The 22,396-nt window shown below is 38.5% G+C and overlaps 1 protein-coding gene across 5 annotated transcripts in view; it reads left to right on the top strand.

The window, feature by feature from the left end:
• The window catches only part of ENAH (ENAH actin regulator), a 107,303-nt gene that overhangs the window by 537 nt on the left and 84,370 nt on the right, over positions 1–22,396 (top strand). Inside the window, exon 1 of one of the 5 annotated variants that reach the window (XM_075496509.1) lies at positions 30–135. The exons of the other annotated variants lie outside the window; for them this stretch is intronic. The gene's annotated coding sequence lies outside the window, so the exon portion shown is untranslated. Of the gene's footprint in view, positions 1–29; positions 136–22,396 lie in introns of those variants that run through there. 5 annotated transcript variants of the gene reach the window in all.

Raw genomic sequence — 22,396 nt, 5'->3', positions numbered from 1 at the left:
TTGCGCTCGGGGGGCGGCAGCGGGGCCCGGGGCGGGGGGGACGGCCCCGCTCCGGCGCCTCCCCCGGGCTGGCCGCGGCGGTGCGCGCCGGCACGGCGTGAGCCCCGCTCGCCTCTCGCCTTTCTTTCTTTCCCGGTGTGTTTTTTTTTTTTTTCCCCCTTCCCCTCCGCCTTAACCGGCGCGTGTTGCATTGCAGCAGCAGCTGGGCTTTTCCCTGTGTAATCAATAAAGAGGCGTCGGGGGGGGGGGGGGGATCCCCCTCTCGGCAGCCGGGAAAGTGTCGCGTTTGGAGGTTTCGGATGTAAACACAGAGGTGGACGCGGCTGGGGGCCGGGGGAGGAGGGAGGGAGGGAGGTGGGTGCCTGCCTGCCTTCCCGCCGGGGACTCCCGCTCCCCGCCGGCTCATTCGTTTGAAGGAGGTTTTCTGCCTCCCTGGCCCGTCCCCCCCCCCCCCCAGCTCTTTTTAGTGCCTGCTCTGTTTCCATAATCTTCTTTCTGGATTGGCGCAGGACCGGTGAGAAATGCGGCTCGGTAGCCCGAGCGCTGGTCTGTCTCTTCGGGGACCGTGTGCTCCCTGTTAGGCCTGTCCCCCAGTTAAACAACTGGGGAACCGAGTTACTCTTCTTTTTCTTCCCCTGGAAGATGCTGTCTGGCTTGTAGTTGGATTTGAACCTTCTTTGTCTTAAAGATGACCGTAAGTCGTGAGGACCTTTGGAGTATAGCTTGGCAAGATTTGTATGATGAAAATCGGGCAGTTCCTCTGCTGCAAAAAACTGATGAGCCATTAGAATTCTCTGTAAATTACAGTAAAATCCTAATTACATTTTTTGAACTTTAAGGGTGTCCCCCTCCCCCCCCAGTGTGTGCACACCTTCAATGGAAAGGGTAGCTTTGCAGCAGGAAGCATGGGAACAATCTCCCTGCTGTTTTGTTTAGAATTGTGTTCTGTATTTCCCTCTAGTTTTCTTTGTTAACTGTAGGTATTTATGTCCTACGTTATTTTAAGCTTTGTTTGGCTTGTGATAATTTATTTTCACTTCTTCGTGTTGCTCATGTAGAAGTCAGATGCCCTGCAAATAAAGAGTTACAACCTACAAAACTTACAGTTCATATCCAGATCTTTTAAACAGAGGCATGTGGGTTTTTTCTTTTTTTTTTTTTTTTTTAATCTTGACGGTCTTTAGCACAATGACTGCTGTTAATCTAGCAAGAGTTGACATAAATGTTTTGAGAAGCCCCATATAAATTTGTATAAATCGTACTGGCAAAAAGTACTTTAATGGTGCAGTTGATGCTGAGTGAAGTAAGCTATACCAGCAAGACTGCTCTTTCACTGATGTAACTGTATGTGTGCTAGGACTTCTGCCAGCTTGGAGAGAGCACAAATATTTCTCTTAACCAGCATAACAGGAAAGTGTCTAGGTTGAACCTACCCTTAGGTTGCTTATTTAGATGTTTGAATAGTTGACTTGAAGCAGTTAGTAAATATCGGCAAATGAATATATTATAGGTCTGAAACTTTTTACCTGTTCGTGAGTGCAGAGCATTAAGCTGGTAAGAGGGAAATGTCGTTGCAAGTTGGATGGTTGCTCTGAGTGGTCATCGGGTTTTTCAAAGAAATCTGACTTCAAGAACGCTTGGTTCCAAGCCTTTCAAAAAAAGAAGGAAACTGTACCAATTAAACTACACAGGCTAAGAAAATGATGTGGTTGAAGAAGTATTTTCTCTCTATAGAGGCACTATTAAATTGACTCAGTTTTGTTTAATTGGTCCGACTCCAGTACAATAGCAAGCTTTCACTGCACGCTCTCTCTTTGGACTTGTTTAGACTAGGATTGATGGTATATTTCTGAAACGTGTTTAAACAATATCTTTGTCGTATTTTGTTTGGGCAGTGTCTTTTAATGTGTGCTGGTCAAGGCAAGCCTTGATGGGGGAGGATTGACAAGGTGGATGGGACAAGTGACCAGCATTTCATATATAGCTCCTCTGTTTGCAGGTGGTGTTAAATCTTAAGAGTTAATACTAAAAACATACTTTTGACGTGATGTTGATGGTCTCCTGGAATGCATAAACTGCATTCTGCTATTGCTGTTCTGCAGGTAAGTATGCAGTTGGTGCTCCAAAGAGTACAAAAAGAAGTAAATACTAGAAGTCATTCTGAGATGAGCTGCGTGAAAAAAGAAAAAAGCCCTCAGTTTCTGTTCTGTCCTTTGGCACATGCATGTGCGAGAGCCTATTCGTCAGCCATCGCGAGCCTGAACTAATTCTGATGATTTCATGTTAAGATCTCACATCTCGTCTGGGTGGTTAGCTGGTCAGTTACCGAAGAGCAAACTCTTTTTCCTTATGTCAAATAAGACAAAACATCATTGTAAAGAGCATCTTCATATTACAAAATAATCAGCAATTCAGTAAGACACAAACATCAGCCGTACAAATTGACCACAAGAGTTAATTCTTGTAGAAGTCTGTTTTGTATTCGAATTAAAATTATATGCTATTTGAGCAGCATCTTTGGGGGTTTTAGGTTGCTGATAAACTTTGAATATTAAATATTCCGGTTAAATGATCTAGCCTAACTATGAAGTTACTTGTTTCAGGAGCCAGCTTGAATCGGGCTTGTTGTGTATCTCTCTCGCCTGCTTTAGGTAAACAGTTGATTCCCATGGACACCTGTTGTTCTTATTGTATTGTGGTTAGCTGACTAAGTACTGCTCTTAATATAGTTTCCTGAATGCACTTATCTCATAATAGGTATCCCGGAATAGGCATTTTCAGTGAGGTTTCCATTTATTAGCTGACTGGAATGTGGTGGGGGGAAAAGGTGGTTAAGATCTAGGTAACAGCACAATTTGGTGCCCCAGTTAGAGTAATAGCGTAACTTCCCATCGTATTTGTACAAGAAGAACATGTGTGAACAGACTTTTATTGGAGCATATGTTGAAATCTGTATTACGGAAGCTGATAAACATAACTCTCCTGCTAGAGCTTGGATTCTACAGCGAAGGTTAACTGAATTCTCTTAAATTTTTATTTTTTTGGTATCTAGCTCATTTTGTATGCTAACTCCAATAAAATAAACGAGCTTTCCAAGATACTGATTTTTTTTTTTTTAATCAAACTGTGCAGCCTTCTCTTGGGATTACTACATCCATTTCTTTGTGTGGGAAAGAATTGTTTTTCATTAGTGTGCTAGTCAGAAAGCAGACTGCTTAGTCTGGTTTCATTACCCAAGTTGCAGGAACTGGGAAAGAAACAGTATTTTTTTTAGAATTTTAAATTCTAGTATTTCTAGAGCCCAGTATATTAATTTGTGTTTATGATGGGCTACTGTGCGTGTCGTATGTGTGAATGTTCGTTCTGTATTTAGATAGGGCAAGCAGCTAAATTATTACAGATTTTGAGTTTTTAGAAAATCATGTCATATCCTCACTTGTGTTTTCAAGATAAAAAGCTAAATTTGTGGTCTCTAAACCATATTAAAATTTCTACTTACTTGCATTCAGCAGCTTTTCTGCTCAAGTATGTTGCTTTAGAATGTAATTTTTGTTGTTATTTAAAAGTCAGTGTATTTTGTGCCTGGGTTAGGAAGCCTTCATTATATTTTAAATGTTGTGCTAAGAAATCTGATACCACACTCACTTCTTTTTTTTATGTCTTTAATACATGAGTGAAAGCCCACAGCAGAAGTAACAAAACATGTACCTTCATTAGGACTAGGAATTCTTGAAGGAACCCACACACGTTTCCCAGGGTTTCCAGAAAAGTGGGTATACAAGAGCATTGTATTATTAGTGACAGTAGTATGGTTCAGTCTACTGCAATAACTGCAGTTATTTAAGGTAGTAAAATACCAGAGTAGCAAAGCCATTAATTTCAATGGTGGCATTAAGTTATTGTGTACATCAATATGTAGGGTAACACTTTGGAATTGTGCCTTTGCTTTAGTTTTAATACTTGCACAAATAGCATATTTGAAGTAGAAGGCTTAATTTAGTCAAGAAATATTTGACAAAATGTTGGAAGTGCAAGCAGGCAGTTAAATTAGGCTGGATACACACAACTGCAACCAGTACAGTTCCTAAAATTGCTCATATCTCAAGAGTAAAAATGGTGGTGTAGGCAGTTTTTTTTTTTTTTTTCAGGTGAATGCAAGAATTCAGGTTACTTTCCTTGTTCTTAAGTAAACTAACAGATGGACTGAGTCATCTGTCTGATAGAAGTGCAGTCTTTAGCTAGCACTTTATTTGTGACGGTTGCAAGTAATTTTTGGACGGGTTGTTTCTGCCCACCTGATAGGGAATCTGACAACTGTGTTGCCCTCAAGGTCTCTGGATAGTTTAGTGAATTATTTTGATAGTAAAAGTCTTTAAAAGATTACTCTGTGAATGGGGGGTGCGGGAATCAGAATACAAATTTTTTTAGAAAAAGCTATTTATGACCATCTTAGCAATTATGTTGTCAGCCTCTAAAAATTAGAAACAGTCTGAGAGTGTGTATAATTCAGGAATGCTCTTGGAAGGGTATGTACAAGTTTTTCTTGACTCTGAGTCAGGGCTTCATGTTGTTTGTTGTTGGAGGTTGGAAAATAAGACCGCGTTAGTTAGTGTCCTACTTCAGACCACTATAGCGTAAAAGCCTTTTTTCTACACTTCCATAAAAAGGAGAGGAATTATTCTTCCAGCACCTGTTTCAGCGGATGCTTTGCTAGCACACTTATGCCCTAAGTGACGTATCGCAGCGCTGCCTTAGGCATGTGGTTGGAAATACTTTGTAATGAGAACTGCTTCTTGCCATGCCAGTGCATTTCATGCAGAACTATTATAGAAGTAGGTTATTGAACCACTGGATCGAGTCACTTGCTTTCGTTACTAGAGAGCAAATGTATTTTGTGAAACAGATATTATGCCCTTCTGTACTTTGACCTTTCATCTAGAATTGCTCTTGACAGTTCATGCCTGCTTCCACTCAGCAGTGTAGAAATACATGTGCCAGCTCTCTAAACATCCAGACATGTTTAGGTTTTGAGAGTGCTGTAGTGCTGAGAGAAAGCAGAAGATATGTGCTTTTTATGTTTGATTCAAAAAATTTGACTTTTAGTAGTAGCTAAAATAAATGTAGCAGAGACAGAAGTCACACAAGCTGTGTCGAACAGCTTTCAATACATTTAAGTACTTTTTGGTGGTGCCTACCTCACTCCCCCACCCCACCCCTGCCTTTCCCTGCCAGTCCTTGTGAATCATATAAAACTACCTTGTGTTTTTGGGCTGTTGGCATCTCTCTTGGGATTGATACGTGAGCAAAGCCACTTTTGTATCTGTCAGTATTTAACCCTGCCAGATGAAAAGCCAGTGTTGTGTCCCTACTGTCCCTCCCCTGCTGTAACTTCCCATGTGTTCTCACAAACCTGGAAAAGAACAAGGGTTGTATATAGTTTTTTTTTGTTGAATAACATACAGAATCTTTTTTCCTTTTTAGAAATGGCTGTACTATTTTTACTTTCAAATTTTCTAACTTAAGAAATAAAAACATACCTAAGTAACTGAGCCTGAAGTAGCTTTGCCTCATTTTAAAATGCTCTGTACCAATACAGGTTTTAGAGGAAAACGTGGAGTTGTATTTCAGATACTCCTAATTAAGTGTTGTAATAATTGATAAGCCTCTCCCCTACCATCACTTATTACAAGTCTCCTTCACTGTAGCTGTTCCACGACTAAAGTTTAAAAAGTTCCAAAAAAGAATGTGAAAAATCACGCTTACCACCTTTTGAAAGTGTTACGCATGTGCTGCTCCTGATGTTATAGTTCTGTGGACACTTATGGGCAGCTTATGGAACTGCTCCTTGAGAGGTCATGTGACATTTTTCTGGGTTTACTGCCCAAATGCTCGTGACAGTGGAGAAAATGGGACTGTTCGATGTGATGTGAGATGAATTGTCAATCTGCTTTGGATTAGTCTTTCCAGTTGAGCTGCTAGTAATAAGCGCATATTTTGGGTATCAGTGCACAAGTTCATGTGAGGAGTTGAAGTAAGATTCTCTTGCTCACCGTGAGTAATCTTTAGGCAGTGCTCATTAAAAGAAAACACGATCAATATTCAAGAAAAAAAAAAATCTGCTCGTAGTTTCACATATTGAAAATTCTCCAGGCAGAGCTAGTTTATATGAAGGAAGAATAGTAAAAACTGTTTCAGTTTAGTCCAAAACTAGTGTGCTTCTCTGCTAAGTGTGTAGGTTGGTGTTGTGAGTTTTTTCTTCTTTTTTTTTTTCTTTCTTTTTTTTTTTTTTTAATTATAGTAAAGAAAGGTGCTGACACCCAGCAAAGTATGGGGGAGAGAAGTGGAAACTGATTGCACTTCAGAGGGTGGTACAAAAATGCTACTTTGCTGGACTGGTGTGCTGCCAGAAATAACTATAAACTCCTAGTTTGCAGCACAAACAAGATTGGAAGGATTTTGTTTCAAATGTTCTCTCATTCTTTTGTTTTTCTTCACAAATTTGAAACTTCTTTTCAGTTTCCTGAATCAGGTTACAAAGTAATCTATACTTATTGCAAATTCCATAAAGGTGAGGTGAGGTTGTTGCGTGTTCTGAGTGTACTAGCCACCTAGTTTAAAAAAATAAAAAGTTTTAAAACTTGGAATTTAGCAGAATAGTAAAAGGACAAGAGTAATCATTGGTATAGCCAAAGCCTCTATTATGCCTTAGTTGCAGTTTTATAGCAACTAGAGAAATATTTTAATTTTCTTTGTAGAGGAAATCAATTTCGATGTATGTGTCATTCTCCTTAAAGCAACTTCCTAAAATACAGTTTAATACTTAAAATTTTTTTAAGCCACTGACTGCTGTCGCTTCATTGCAGGTTACCGTACAGTGATACCAGTTTTTTAACTGAAATACTTTGAAGGGCATGTAGTTAAGGGAATGTTTTATTGTGGTCTCGTCTGGCTACTGGTAAACGCTTTTATATTTCAGTTATATAGACCAGCATATATTTTCATATGTGGTCATATCTGCTAGAATTGTGTATTTTGTGGAGACTTCCATTGAAGTTGCATTTTTTTCTTATTGTATGGGATTGAAAATGCAAATACTAAATGGGAAGATGATTAGGATTCTGTTGTAGTTCATGTATTTCCAACAAAACTTTCAGTACTGCTGTATTAGTGGTATTTTTACTGGCTTTGGTGGAAAGAGGCGGTTGGTATTTTTAGGCTCCATTCAGCTTTCTGGTTGGCTTTGGAAATCTGACTTAAGCATATGCACTGAGTAAATCTGGGCCTTGAACCTGGTAGTGTTGCTGCTTAAAATTGCTAGCTCTTGAAATAGCTTTTGTTAAATATAAGTGTTTTTCAGGTACGAAGCTTCCAACTCTAGGCTAGCAAGAATTTTTCTTTTCTAGCTACTGTTGATGCTCATGTCAATAATGTGTTACAATGAACAATATACACTGCTACTTGTTTTGAAAACTTGTTTTCTCTGTATATTTTCCTGTTCTATAAAAATCTCTTTCCCCTTCTTTGCTTTCTTTTAAAAACTTGGAGTCTTTTATAAACAGAGCATAGTGATGTGTGTATCTTTTATTTCGTCTCCTGTGTTGAACTCTTGTTGATATTTGAGGAAAGTATATGATCCTTTTGGCGGACCTTAGTCCACTAAACAATGCTGACTCTTCTATAAAAGTACTCAGTCTAATTTCATGTAGCAGATTTTTTTTTTGAACTTGTTGGATTTGTACTTAAAATTGAACACAGTGAAGCTTTACTAGAAAACTTGTACCGTGTGCTTGAACGCATTTACAAAGCCCATTTTTAGAAAACTGCAATTGGCTACTGTGGATTAAGTTAAATGGACTTTACAACTTCAAAATAAATGCTGTTATCTGTTGTCTTAAATAGGTGGTGTGGCCAGACTGACAAAACAGTGAAACCTAATCCAAATGAACCTAATTATGGCAGAGATAATAAATCAAAGTAGTGAATGGCAGCACTGTTATGAAAATGATTAGTGCTGCAGCTCAGCATTTGTATGTATAAGTCTAATCATGGAACATATTCCTTAAGAGCAGGCATAGTTTGGTTGTAGTTATGTACTACTCTAGCAAAAATAGTGATTTTTTTTTTTTTTTTAAATTAGGTTTAGAAGTACTTTTTTCCTAGTGCAGAATACTCCTGCTTTGATAGGAGTCTCTGAATGTAGTCAGAACTCAAGAAGCTACTATTATATTTTAATTTATTGTTATACACTGATGTATTTAGTTGAATCACTTTGGTGCGAGTAGAGCAGGAGGATGGTGCAGGAAGTAGCTGATACTTTGTATCTCCATTCAGTGTGCGTATGTATATGAAATAAACATGTTTTGAACACAGGAGTGCCTTCCTAGTCAGATAGGAACCATCTGGTCTGAAATGGAGTATGGAGACAGTAGTCACTGTATATCGTAGTCGCTACTTTTCTCTTGGTTAGAGCCTGCTGTTTGAGGGGTGAGTGAAGACATGGAAGACCTATCCAGTTCAATGTTCTTCTGACCAAGAGAAGGCTGAGGAGATAGGTTAATCTTAGAAAGCCAGCAGGGAATCCCTGTCTAATCAAGAGTAGAAGGAAGAGCAGATGAATGGCTAGAGCACTTGAGTAGTAAGTTGTTGCTAATAAACTTAAGCAGAAATTGAATCCAGTACTTCAGCTGCTTCTTTAGCATTATGTGTTTTGGAGAGTAATTGAGAATGAGGTTTTGTAGCATTTCAGTGGTCTTGTTGGGTTTTTAGCTACTGTCTGGAAATGCAGTAGTGGGTTTCAGATGAAAATTTTGACTTGAGATTGAGGGAGAAGACGAAAGCATCAAATACATCAAAGAAGTAAATTAGACAAATTTTGCACCCTAAAAATCTGTGCTGTAATCTCAAGGATTGTGGTAGTACCATTGTTCTGGTTTCCACAGTATGGTGTGATGAGTCTAGTAGCCTTTAGTTTAGTGATCAGCTCAGTTAACTGCATCATATATGAATTATTCTCAAAATTATTACTGCTGAACTTTGTATCTGACCTTCCAACTAAGTTGTGAGGTGAAGAAATCTGGACTGCTGGGTTCAGGGACTTAATTTTTTATTTTGCCAATATCTTAGAGTAGTCTTTTCATAAAGTTTTGAAGAATAGTGCATCTCGGGTTTCTTGGTTTGGCATACTATAAAGGCAACTTTAAAACGAAAGGGTATTCCTGTGTATTTTTTACTTGCTGTACATTTCTTATTCACTGATAGAACAGTTCTATGTTCCTGTAATTGCCACTGTTTCCAACAGTAGCAAAATCCACGAATGGATGGCAGCAAGATAAACACAAAGGTTGTCTTGCAGGTTATGAATACTGTTGCTGTAGCTGTGTTGCTGTAAGGATATAAACAAGACAAAGGTTTTATAAGGAGAGGCAATATCTTTTATTAGATCAACTGCTGCAGTGGTGGGGAACAGGACATGGGCAAGCTTTCAGATATTCAAATGCTGAGTTCATGAGAAAGTTATTCAATTCTTTGGAGACACCATGTGGAGATTTTGTACTGTGTGAATTGTTGCAGGCACGTTGCAGATACAGGTAAATGTTGTGTGTTTTATATTTTATAGGTAGCTCATAGTTTTGATGTCTGACATAGTAGCAGTATTTGGTATAATTCTTATTTCAAAGAATAAGGAATTAGGTGCTTGAAAACAGGTAAGCAGCTGTAGGATACTAGTTAAATTGCCATTTTTTTTGCATTACTCTGCAAACATGATGTCTGCACAAAGAAAGTGGAGATTGCATTGCAGAGAAAAATGTCAAATAGTAAAACTGTGAAAATACTTTTCAAATGTTACTGTTGCCGCATAAAGTGTGAAGGTGTATTTTCCTTTGAAGCATCTGACTACTGGGAATCATTGGGAAAAAAAATATGCTTGGAGTGCCTTGTTTGAGGAGCCCATCTGTGTCATTTTTGTGGGGATGTGGGCTTGATCACTGTGTGACTTGTGTATAGTAAATCTGTAAGATGCAGATAAAAGTGGATTGCATTGCAAGGGTTGCATCTTTAGACATGACTAATGCTTAATAATACTTAATAGTAGGATTTTATTTTTGCCCTGTTGAAGCCCCTAGTTTAATCATCACAGGATAGAAGAGTGTACCGTTAAGCCAGTTCTGAATACTCTGAATATCTTGCCTTCAATTCATGTGCATCCTTTTCTTAGGGCAGATGGATGAAAAACAAGCAACCGCTCCTCTTGCACTCCTCCCTGCCCCAACAATAAAAAGAAAACACTGTTCCTGATACGTACTGTTAACCTCTGTGTGCTGCCTGTGTATGAAGGCATTCACTTTTTTAGGATTCCCAATATTTGATGCACAATCTTCACCTACAATCAGGTATCTGATTTCTATCTGGTCCGTTCTGTGGCTTACTAGTTGTGAATAAAGAGGGAGAGAAGTGACTGTATGGCATGAGAAATCCTTAGCTGTTTTAAATCGGGAAGTGTTTGTTTGTAAGTTTGTTCGTTAATGGTATGCTTTATGTTATCTAGGCCTTGTATAGTAAGGCCTTCATAACTTTTTTTCCTTAACTTGTTCTTCTAAGTAAATTGCACATATTTTGGAAGTGATGTTAGGGTGAAGACTGAGCTGTTAGTGTGACTCTTAGGAATGCTTTTCAGATTTGGTGATTTATACAGTGGCAGTCTCAGTATTCAACATCTATATATTTGAAATCTTGCATTTTTTTCCTTCTGAATAGAACTGAGCTCCCTGTCTTCAAGTATGTCTGCAGTTGGGGTGGGTGTAGGGAGTAGACTCACCCCAAAGCCCGATCATTAGATATTTTGGTTGTAACTCTCAGGGAGCTTACCATGGTCTTGTCAGGGAACGGGGAGGGTGTTTAAAAAAATCAAAGAAACAAAAAACTGAGAGAGGAATCTCCCCAGCTCGGGGTTGCATATTTTCATATAACTTATGATGTATCAATGTATCTATTTCCCAACCAGTTGAGTGATCATAATTTTCCAATTCTTTGGGCAAGGGGGGGAGATTTTGTGCAATTCATACTGTCTTACAAGAAACTTTCCCTCCCATGAAGAGGAACACAGTTTAGATGTCCACACATAGTTTAGCTTCAAAATTTGTAACAGATCTTAAATTCGAAGTAGTTTGGGTTGATGCTCACTTTTATTTTTTTGTAAAACAAAACCAGCCCCCCAAACAAACACACACAACACAAAACAAAACAAAGCAAAACTATTTAGAAATAAAGTTGTAGGCTTTTCTTCTAGAATGAGTGCTTTAATTTTTTTACATAGTATGACAAAAATCTGGTATAAAATGATGAAAGTATTCCACGCTTAAGAATGGAGATTTTATGCACCTAAGAACTTTTTCTTGGACATTACTGTAGGATTAAAATGTTGCTGGTCATATGCACTGTAGCAACGAATTTTCGCCCAGCAGCACCATACCCTACAACCATTTAAATGTACACCATCGTTTTAACGTAAAACAGAGTAAGTGTTGGACATAGCATCTCTGGTTAGATTGGTGACGAGGGTAATGTTTGTGCCGTGGATGTTCTGTTTCTCAGGAAGACTGGGGTTAATTGTAGCTTGGCAAGGAAAAAAAAAAAGTTCCATATTGTTTTTCTGCAGTAGATTCCTGTTGCTATGCAACAAACAGAATGGCACTTAGTACAGGATATATTAAATTTGTATTCCCGGCACATATCTCTGCACGTTCATTTTATACTTGAAGAGGAGGGTATGGTTCTGACTTCCTGTAGGACTGTAGTATGAAGTATATATTTGAGTTTCTGTTCTGGTGCTTGCTGTAGCTGGGGTGACGTCAGTGTACTTGCAGAGCCTTTCTTTGTTTTCCGATGGATGGGACACCTGTGCAACGCAATCAGGCTTCCAACCAGACAAAAAGGGGTGGTGGTTACCTTCCTCGAGGTGGGATGGTATTGCCAAGCAACATGTTAAGACTTCGAAAGGGAGATATTTCTTGTATGGAAAAAATCTTAGGCTATGAATTCTGAAAATCTTTAAATGTGATGCAGAGAAAGTTAATGCAGATGGCACTGTATGAATCTTTAAACTGAAAGATCCAGTTAATTTTTAAGAATTAGAATTAACTTTGATATTTGAATATGTTGATACCTCCCCTCCTTACCTCCCCACTCCCCCCAGTGCTAAAACCAACCAATCTCAGCATCCCAACTCTTTACATTTGCTCTAGATGGATCCTGGAATAAATCTTTAGGGTGTATTTGGGAAAATTGCCTTCTATGGCTCTGGAACCAGTAATTAAGTAATGGACAAATGACAACATCTGGTAAGGCATTATTTTATAATTTAGTTAGACTTCCGTAGTGGAAAAGAAGGCAAAAATAATGTTTGAAAGCTAGAAGGATGTTAATTTGATCTTTGTTTCAAAGGCTGTCATGCGATATAGGTGACTGAAATACAGAAACTTGAAAGCTGTGGATTTTTAATACTGTGCTTTTAAGAATAAAATGCATGCATTGTGTCTTATGTGCTATGGCATTTATCCTATATAATAATCCATCTTATTTTAGGCAGTTCTCTGAATTTTGTCGTGGATTTTGAAAGCCAATTTAAAAAATCTAAGCTGAAATGAAGTTAGAAACTAAAATTAGGGGGTCAAATACTGCCACTTTTTCTGCTCTTAGAATTGAAACATACCATTGTCTAACATCTCTGTAAATTGTCAGTCTGAAGTAGATTTGTAAGTAGCTTATTTTATTTTTAATGTTACTATAAATTTACTTATATGTATGGCTCCTTAATAAAGCAGAAGTCAAAAGGAAGAGTCAAAATGAAGTTAGGAAAGATTTGAAACATTTCTCAGTACTGTTCACTTGCTCGTTTTGCCAAAGGGGTACCTCTAATATATAAAGCATCATTAAAGGAGCAAGCAGCCTTTAATAATACCATTTTCTTTCTTGTAGTCTGCTGCTTAATTCAGAGCTCAATGCCAGAGCGTTGCACGCCTGTTCCCAGGCAGACCCAATAAAAACCGTTTCTCTGTGTACACAAAGAGGACCTGATGCAACCTAAAAAAATTCTTATGGCATTCTATATTTAGTGAGATCAAACCTGAGCTCTGTTACAGAGAAATGATTTAAAGACATGGATGGGGATGCTTGGGGCTTCTTGCTTTGTGTTTTGGGAAGATGAATCCTTGCTTCTGTTGCAGAACTGTTTGGTGAGAATAAGAATACTGCCTGTGGCTTTCAGTGCTATGATGACTTGTTTTAATGGTATCTTTTGGCGCAGGAAACAGTAGGAATTTGTAGACCTGCCTCCTCTTCTTGAGGAGGTCGGCAGAACATAATTTAATTGTGCAGCTAACAGTTTTATCTGTAACTTTAATGAATTGACCTTATTTTAATGTGTAGAATGGAAAAGTTCTAGAATACGCACAGGAAATTGGGAAATTTGAGATGTAAGTTATACGTAGTGCATTGGTAGGCTACTTAGGCAAATCTTAAAGGAACTCTAAGTAGAAAATGGATGTTCTAAAAACACTCTGGTTGTAGGACAAAGAGCATTTAAAAGTTAAATGCTTTAAAATACTAATCAATTTATTTTTATCTTCAGGTGCCTAAACTACCCCTTCACTTTTATCTGATTGGACCCTAAATCCAACTGTAATGTTGTGGGAGTAATCTCTTCATTTCTGTTATAGCCCACCCTCTCCTTTTTCCTCCAAGTCTGGTAACAGCTATGATTTTGCTGACAGCATCCATGGCTAAAGAAAATTCCACAGAAATTTTCCAAGTATAACTTTGGGATGGAGAGGCAAACGATTGAGAGCAAAAATTAACAGCTAGGAACAAACACTGTTTAAAATATTTTTCCTTTTGTTCCCTCCAATCTTTTCTTACTTTTATTTTTTTACATTGAGGAGTTCGTACTGTTGTGCTTAATAGTATAATGGAGTAGCAATCCAAAATGAGCAAAAAAGATGCAGCAGGTAAAGCAACATTGCCTTTCCATGTTAATGGTTGCCAGATGAAAGCAATCAGTGTATGGGTAATGCATACTATTTTGTTTTGTTTTGTTTTTTCTTTTAAGCTCAGGTGCTATGCTGCTATAAATCAGGCTATTACAAAATAGTCAGTTTTTAATATCCACCCCCCCACCCCCCCACCCCCACCCCCCCGAAATTAAATTGGGGCATATCCTGTAGATTTGAGACAAAAAATCCACAGTTCTGTTTAGCTGTTGAAAAAAAAAATGAATACATTCTTTATGTATGTGTGCTCAGTCACACTAGCCTACCAGCTCTCGGTCATTAATTAATACCTGTATGTGTACACTTTATGCAGAATTATGTAAAAAGAATGTGGAATCATGCAGACAATTATGCACTACTTTTCCTCCCCTACAATAGAGGCTGGATTCTGGTTTGCAGAAAGAATGAGATTGCAGTTTGAAGGGTGCTTTTTTTTTGTTTTAGATTGTCTTTCTCTGTTGCAGAGGTTGGAAAGTCTCTAATGAATGAGGTAGGGAACTGCTTGAAGAGAAGATGTTTTCATGGTCTCAGCTCAGTGTTTTCTGCAAGAACTGACTGCTTTTTATTTTTCAAAGAGTTTCTGTCCTTTGGTGCTGGTTGAGTTGTTCAGAGTTGTCAGGGATGTTCATTAGCTATGTCCTGACTTGTTTTCTTATTGACTTAACTTCTGTGGGCCTGATCTGTCAAAACATTAAATTATTCAGCATATACCTTAATCCTTCAAAGCACAGAGAACATTATATGGCCACTGAAGACAAAGGGCCCTAGATAATCTTAGATTAAATGATCTACATCAGAAGACTTAGTACACCAGTTATTGTGCTTCAGCTCTCCAGTGGAGGAAGAAAGTTCCCATCTGTTTCCCCTGTAATTTCCAACTTTTGCTAATTTCTTTAAAATAAGCATGTTCAAGTTTGAAGCTCTCAAATGCTATATTTTATGACACTGTGCTTAAACCACGAATAACTTGTGAATTTGGTATTCAGAACAAGTTTTGATTAATGAGCAAAAAACATCACTACACACTGAATAATGAAGAAACCTACTAGCTGTTCATTTACTCCCCAGTCCATCTATCCTAAGTCAGAGGTAGTCTGAGAAAAAAGGTGGGAGGGGCGAGAGGAGTAAGTATATAACTAAGACTTTTTAATGGTTTTACAACCATAAGTCACTCCTTTCTCTCGTATATAAGCAACCAGAACTTCTAGTCATTCTTAACTCTTGTACTTTTTTTTTAACTCTGAAGGTTATTTTTTTAACTATTTTACAGTGTAATTTCTCAGGTTATTTAAAAATTGAAATAATAAGCCAAACATAATGTGTCATGATATTTGAAATACGCATAGATTTGGAACAGCTAGATTCTTAGCCACATGTGCTACCTAAAATCAGCGTAACTCTTGGTAGTTCTTGTCCTGCTGGTAGAGCATGCATGTGAAGGAAACTGAAACGGTGATTACAACAGTGTGTGCTTACCAGAGAGGAACACTGTAACTCCAGGAATCTACATACTGCTCATATTGTGCTTAATCAGAGTCGCTAACTTCAACCAAACTAAGATCCATCAATATTTATTCATCAGGTTTTATGATAGAACTAGGAAGAACCTTGACAGTTTGCTCATTTTTCTAGTGTTTTGTGTGGTTAGATCATGTGGCTTTTTCTGAAGATGCTTTGAATTGGTCTATCTTGATCTCTCCTTTACCATATAACTAAAAGATAGGTAATGTTCACCTGTCTTATATAATGGGACAGTCCACTTAGGTGACTCCTTTTAGATACTCGGAGGTGCAACTGCTCTATAATGAATGATGGAGTGGGTCACTTCTATGTGCTTTGGCTACATGGCAGATGCAGGCCTGGTTATTAAGGAGGGAGGTGTTGTGGTACCCTCAAAGCAGCAAAGAACATATTTTCAGAATAACTACATGTGCTCTGGCTATATCTTTGGAGGCTCTGGGGAAAAAAATGATGCTAGGGAGCAGTCTGGGCAGATGGATTTTTCTTGCAGACTCTGGTCTGTAGACTGCAGTTTGGGCACCTCAGTTAAATGTATCTTTAGTCTGAGATGGTATCACCTCTATTGGGAAACTTACTCCCATTCTGAATTATCTTTGGAGTTTCTGTCTCACTACGTGATCTAAATCTTTTTTCCATATATGAAGGCTTCCATACTCAGTAAATGTGGACAGTAGAGAACAGTTTATTCTCCTCTTTGAAGCTACCTGTAGTGTATGTGAAAGTTTACGTTTCTCCTAAGTCTTTTCCAGATTAAAATCACCAATTTCATTAATCTTTCATTGTGGGCTGTTTTTTAGACCTCCTGCCAGTTGTTACTCTCCTCTTGGTCTACATCATTTGGAAGCCAAGGCTGATTGTTGTCTAGTCTGTCATGTACTGATTTACACCTGTTCACTGGAATATATCTAGAATAGACCTGAACTTTTTTTTTTTTCCCAGTATGCTGGTACTCAGAACTCTTACCCTGTCCTCCTTTCTGCTTGCATCTTCTTCTGGGCTTCTGTCCTCTCTGATGATAGCAAGCATACTCTTCTGTTTCTTTATGGTTCTGCTGCAGCAGAGGCATCGCAAAACTGCACTTGATATATTTTCTCTGAGTATAGCATTGGTAGCTGCTATGTCAATATGGTTTTCAAAACTCCTTTCTGCTCTCCTTACAGTAATTTTTGTGTATATCTTATGAAAATGCCCTGTAAATTCTGTCAAGAACCAAGTCATACATACTACAGTATCTGCTACTTCTCTATGGTAATTAGCATAGGACTCCAGAAGACCTAGAGGAAATTAAACTTATCTGAAATTATTAGTTTTTAAATAATGTTGCAGATGTATTTGTTATCTGTTAGCAGGTTTTTACTTACAGTTTGTGCTGCTGTTTTTCTTAGGATTCAAGTTAAACATAGGATCTTATAAACCTAGCAGCTTGCTTCCTTTCCCATTCAGAACCTAGCATCTGCTCTGAGAGGTAACCACTGGGCCACAGGCTTCTGCAAATCTGATCAACATCCCTCCGTGGTCTGAGGTTCTGAACACTAGCTGAAAATACAGTGGTAGTAATTTCAGGGAAAATTTTGCTGAGTCTCTCCTCGGCTTGGAATGTAATCTGTTCAGTCTAAGCTCAACAACTGCAATCTTCTGAAAACTGAGGCTTATAGTTATGACATTCAGGGTTTTCTCATGGGGAAAAAATCCATAGTAAATGCAGACACAAAGTAGACAAAGTCATCTGTTGTGGTTGAAGCTTGCAAATTTTTACGTAGTTGAAAACATGAGCTTTGTAAAAAGCAGTGTGGAGCAATCTGTTGCCAGCATCACTAATAGTATTGCAGAGAAAAGACTAAAGCGTAAAGAGTGATAATGGTATGAGATTCCCTGGTAATGTTCAAGGCATCACATTGAGAAGGATTACCCTCTTGGGATCCAGGTAGGGTGTAACAGTTTATGGGGTAAGCTGTTGGGCTACAGCCTACTGATAATAACCTAAAAGAGGGGAGGAGGTTGGTTTTGCAGGAGTAACCCTTTTTTTACCATAAACTCTTGGTCTTGCTGTAGTTAAACAACTGCAGTATGCTTCAGATTTCATTCCCTTACCCATGGGACCTGTCTTGGTGTCCTGGTTTCAGCTGAGATGGAGTTAATTTTCTTTATAGTGGCTGGTTATGGGGCTATGTTTTGGATTTGTGCTGAAAACAGCATTGATAATACAGAGATGTTTTAGTTGTTGCTGCACTACTCAAGGACTTTTCAGCTTCCCATGCTCTGCCAGGTGCAGAAGAAGCTGGGAGGGGCACAGCCAGGACAGTTGATCCAAACTGACCAAAGGGCTATTCCATACCATATGACATCATGCTCGGTATATAAAGCTGGGGAAGAAGAAGGAAGGGGGGACATTCGGAGTGATGGCGTTTGTCTTCCCAAGTGACCATTACGTGTGATGGAGCCCTGCTTTCCTGGAGATGGCTGAACACCTGCCTGCCCATGGGAAGGAGTGAAGGAATTCCTTGCTTTGCTCTGCTTGTGTGCGCAGCTTTTGCTTTCCCTATTAAACTGTCTTTATCTCAACCCTCGAGTTTTCTTACTTTTGCTCTTCCGATTCTCTCCCCCATCCCACTGGGGGGGAGTGAGCGAGTGGCTGCGTGGTGCTTAGTTGCTGGCTGGGGCTAAACCACGACAGTGTCCTGGGCGTCTGACTGAAATCCTTTCCATTTGACCCAGGCTGTTGTTTGCTGCAGTGGATTGTAGCCCAGTTCCGTACTGAATCTAAAATGCTCGAACTTGTTCTGACTTTCAGCAGAAACTCCAGGTTTTCATCAGAATGAGGTATATTGTCATAACAGGAATCTACATAGTTTAAAAACCTTCAAGGAAGTCTAGGGCATTGGAGAATATTTTGTGACTTACAGTCAGTATGATGTTCTCCTACAGTATAAGCTAATTGTTTTTAGAGCAAAATGTTTTACTTGAAAATAAATCTCTGATTGAAGCTGTTTTGTTTTGTACCATGAGAGTTAAGTTTGCTGAGATGTAATTAGCAGTAGTTGTGGGTTCTGCACCTAGCAAAAATACTACCTGAAAAGATAGGCGCAGTTTGCCTTCTTTGTACACGGCTTATTTGTGTTTCACAGCAGCCTGAAAGTGTTGGAAATACTGCTACACAGTGTTATCAAATACTAATTTTCTGTGTAGCTAGATGGTACACTTAGGGGATAAGCTCTTAAACCGGTAATCATGGATTACTTACTTCTAGAAACTAGCTGAATTTTCATTAAAAATTGTCAGTATGACAACTTCTGTCTGCCAAATGGCTCAAAAATGTGGAAACCTTTTCATTTTGCTTTCCTTTTGTGTTGCAACAAGCTACTATTTGTAGTTACGGTCTTTTTATGGAGTTCCTTTAATCTACTGTACACCACTGAGTATCTTTAGGTTTAAGTGAGTAACTTCATGCTGCTTGTCTCCCTATTGGATGTTAGGCTTAAAATGCTTCTTAAATAATACAGAAGAACAGATCAAAAAGGGAATGGGAGTAGGGAGAGTGTCCAGTCTTTTTATCCAGCTCTAGTGAATGCATGTACAGAAAGAATTTAACTTACTGTACTAAGTAAAATCCAGAGGTGTGAGGTAAGTGACCATTTTTCTTAGCAGTAGCATCATGTTCCTTTCACAAAAATGAGTGCTGCTTTTCACTCCCACCTGTACATCTTAACTAGCAGGGCCAGCAAAGGCGCAAATGAAAATCTGAAATAGATACTTGCATTTTAAACCTCTGTTAGTGGAGTTCTTAATGAAACAGATGCTTTCTCTGTTCATTTGGCAGTCATTGTCTTTCTGTTAGCTCAACCTGCCAAGTACGCTTTCCAGATGATTACTGTAGGGTTACAGATACCTGCAGCTGGGAGGATCAGGAGAACATCCACAAGGCAATCATTATAGCTTGGGTTTGTAGCCCAGAGGTTGTGGAGCTGCTACCAAAAAATTTAATAGGGTAAAGAGGACTTGATTGGTAGTGGAATTTTCAAACTTGTGCTAATGCATATAGCTGTTCTCCTTGTTTTTTTGTGTTCTACCTCAGTAACTTAGCTCAGTTCGGGGTTTTGGAACTTAATTATGCTCGGTCAAAAAACGTTTATGAAGCTTATCTAATCTGTGCTTTTCTAAACTCCAGTAAATGCTGATGAGTGATGTCTAGCACTTGCTAAATTGTAGTTCATTGTGAGTTTTGTGAAAATTAGAAGCAGAATCATATTTTTGTCTAAAATTGTATATCTGCTTTTTGCTGTTATTCTTGTCTTAAAAATTTTGAAGTTAATTGAACATTATTATTATTGAACATTATTTTTTGTAATGCCAATTAAAGCTATTTTAAAAATGCTGTTTTATTCTTATAAAGATCTTTAAATTTTTTTTCTGTGATTGGGATTAACTGGACAAACTTCAGCTGAGTTATCAATCCTAAATTTAGTTTGCATTTTAAAAATTTTTTGATATTTCTTGTTTGCAAAACAGGTTCTTATCTAAAATGGGAGGTTTTGTTTCCTAGCTTTAGAATGTCTTGATCTACAGTTTAGGCAAGGCTTGGTCAGCTCAAACCACTTTAGAATCTATTTGCTTACACTCGTCTTCAGAGGTTATAATTTAAAAAGCCATTCTGAAAAGTGGCTGCAGGCTACAGAAGCCCCAAGACTTCCCACAGTATTTCCCCGGTTTGGGGAGAACTTCAGCGACGTAGCCTGCGTACTCTGTGTGACCATGGCAAAAAATGCTGGGATTATTTGCAGCTCTGTTTGATCCGTGGAATGCACTGCATCTATTGTTAGCTCTCCAGCTGAAGCAAGAGCAGGAGTTGTTTTTCTCTTTTGACATTGTCTAGCCAGACCTGCTGCACTGCTGTATCCGTCTTGAGTAGTTAAAGGTGATAGTATTGGCAGACTTCCCATCCTTTTAGTAGCTGTGGGCGAGCTGAGATGTGGGAGACCATAACTTATGTGGTTGGTTTTGCTTTTAAATTCTTAAGAAGACTGCAGGCAGTATATCTCTAGAAGCCTATAAAGTTCACTGTGTTCAGCTTTCCTGTTCCGTTTAGAGTCTTTTGGAAGTATAAGCGCTCTTCCTGGATAATTCCTGACCACAGAGATTAAACACTGTGTGTTTGTGTGTGTGTGATAGTAATGAGGACAAGGTTGTTCACGTCTAGCCTGTAAATACAACAATGTCACTAACCCACATATGTGTTTTTCTTTGCTGTTGCCTGTTGCAGAAGAGATCATGCCTTTTTGTAAAATTTGGATACTGAACTCTTCACAATTTCATCATAGAGCGCACACAGATCTGTTCGTTATCTAAAATTCAGTCAGTCTGCATTGTACTTCAGCGTGTTGTCTTTTTAAATTTCTTGCATCTGATAACATGCTATTAGAAGGGCATGTAGCAATGCTTTTCTCATGTTGCTTGATAACTAGAGAACAGGGCTTTTAGGGACTTGATTTAGGTTGAGTGTTTTGTTATGAAATATTAGGTAAGAATATATCAAGTAGTGTAGCAATAGATTACCTATGAAATCATGCAAATAGGTTTGAAAGCTGTTATATTTAAAATGATTGTCAGATTAAAAAAAGAAAGCTTCAATGATTTCCCCAGTGTTGATCTCTGGGCAGTGTGGCTGTTTATTTAAACTGGGACTTCCTTCTGACTACTTAAAACAATAGAAAACGACTCTTAATCTAAAAGACTTTGCTTCCTATCTTAGATGTAACTCCCTTGATAACGAAACAAAGAAAACAGGATGTGTAATTCAAACAAGGCAGATTTCAGAGTTCTAGGATTCCCTGCCCATGGAAAGAGGTTTTGTGTGAACTAGAGAGATTTCAATATCAGAGTAGCAGTAAAAATGAGAGAAGTGTCCTGTTGGGGCAGACCAATGGTCGATCTAGTCCCATACTCTGTCCTGGAGAGTAGCAACAGGAGAAACTGCTTGGAAGAAACTGCCTGCAGCCACTTAGCGATCCCTTTTCCTCCCCCTCTGCCAGCACCCTAGAATCCGTTGTCTGATTTGAGACATTTTGGAAAATGCCTGTTGATTCCTTTTATTTTATTTTTTTTTTTTTAAGAACCTGTTATCCATGAATTCTTCTTAATCCCTTTCTAGCTTGCTGCTTTTATCTGCCTCTGTAACTTCCTGTAGCAACAAAGTCCAGAAGTTCGCGATCTTTGTAGGTAACTTTTTAACCTTTAGGGTGGTAGGGATTGATGTTAAATCAAATCAGAAGTTCAAATTTGGCAACTGGCTTCACTTTTTCCCCTCATTGTGAGTTCTGCTTCTGTTAAGCAGTCTGTTTTACGGTATGTAGTACAGCATAGTGAATTTATTTCTTTGGAAGTGAAGTGAAAAGGAGAAGCAATCATGTTCCTTATGCTACTGTAAGGCCAAAAGGGCATTGTTAATGTTGCTCAGTGTGGATTAAGTGGATATCCAGATCAAGTAGTTTAGACTATCCAAATAGCACCTTCCAATTTATTCCTTTTAGCAGATAAAGGTCTGCAGTAGTAAGGAAAGATCTTTCTAAACATTTTGACAATTTTTTGACAGGTTACTTTAGTGATTGCTCTAGCAGTTTGTAATATTTTTATGAAACTGTTTCTATAAAAGTATTCTTTGTGTATGTAGCACACAGGCAGTACATGTTGCATAATTTTTATGGCTGGAGAGAAGAGTTTGAAACTTGTACAGCTCCTGTGTATGACTTACGCTATGACAGAGCAGAGCTTCCTTGCAGCTATTGCTTCAGGTCACTGCTGCTGTACCTCATTTGTTACTCATATTACAGGTCAGT

This window comes from Mycteria americana, chromosome 3 (assembly GCF_035582795.1).
Source record: "Mycteria americana isolate JAX WOST 10 ecotype Jacksonville Zoo and Gardens chromosome 3, USCA_MyAme_1.0, whole genome shotgun sequence".
NCBI lineage: Eukaryota > Metazoa > Chordata > Aves > Ciconiiformes > Ciconiidae > Mycteria > Mycteria americana.
Note: the sequence above shows the minus strand (reverse complement) of the source record. Positions and strands in the feature narration are given on the sequence as shown.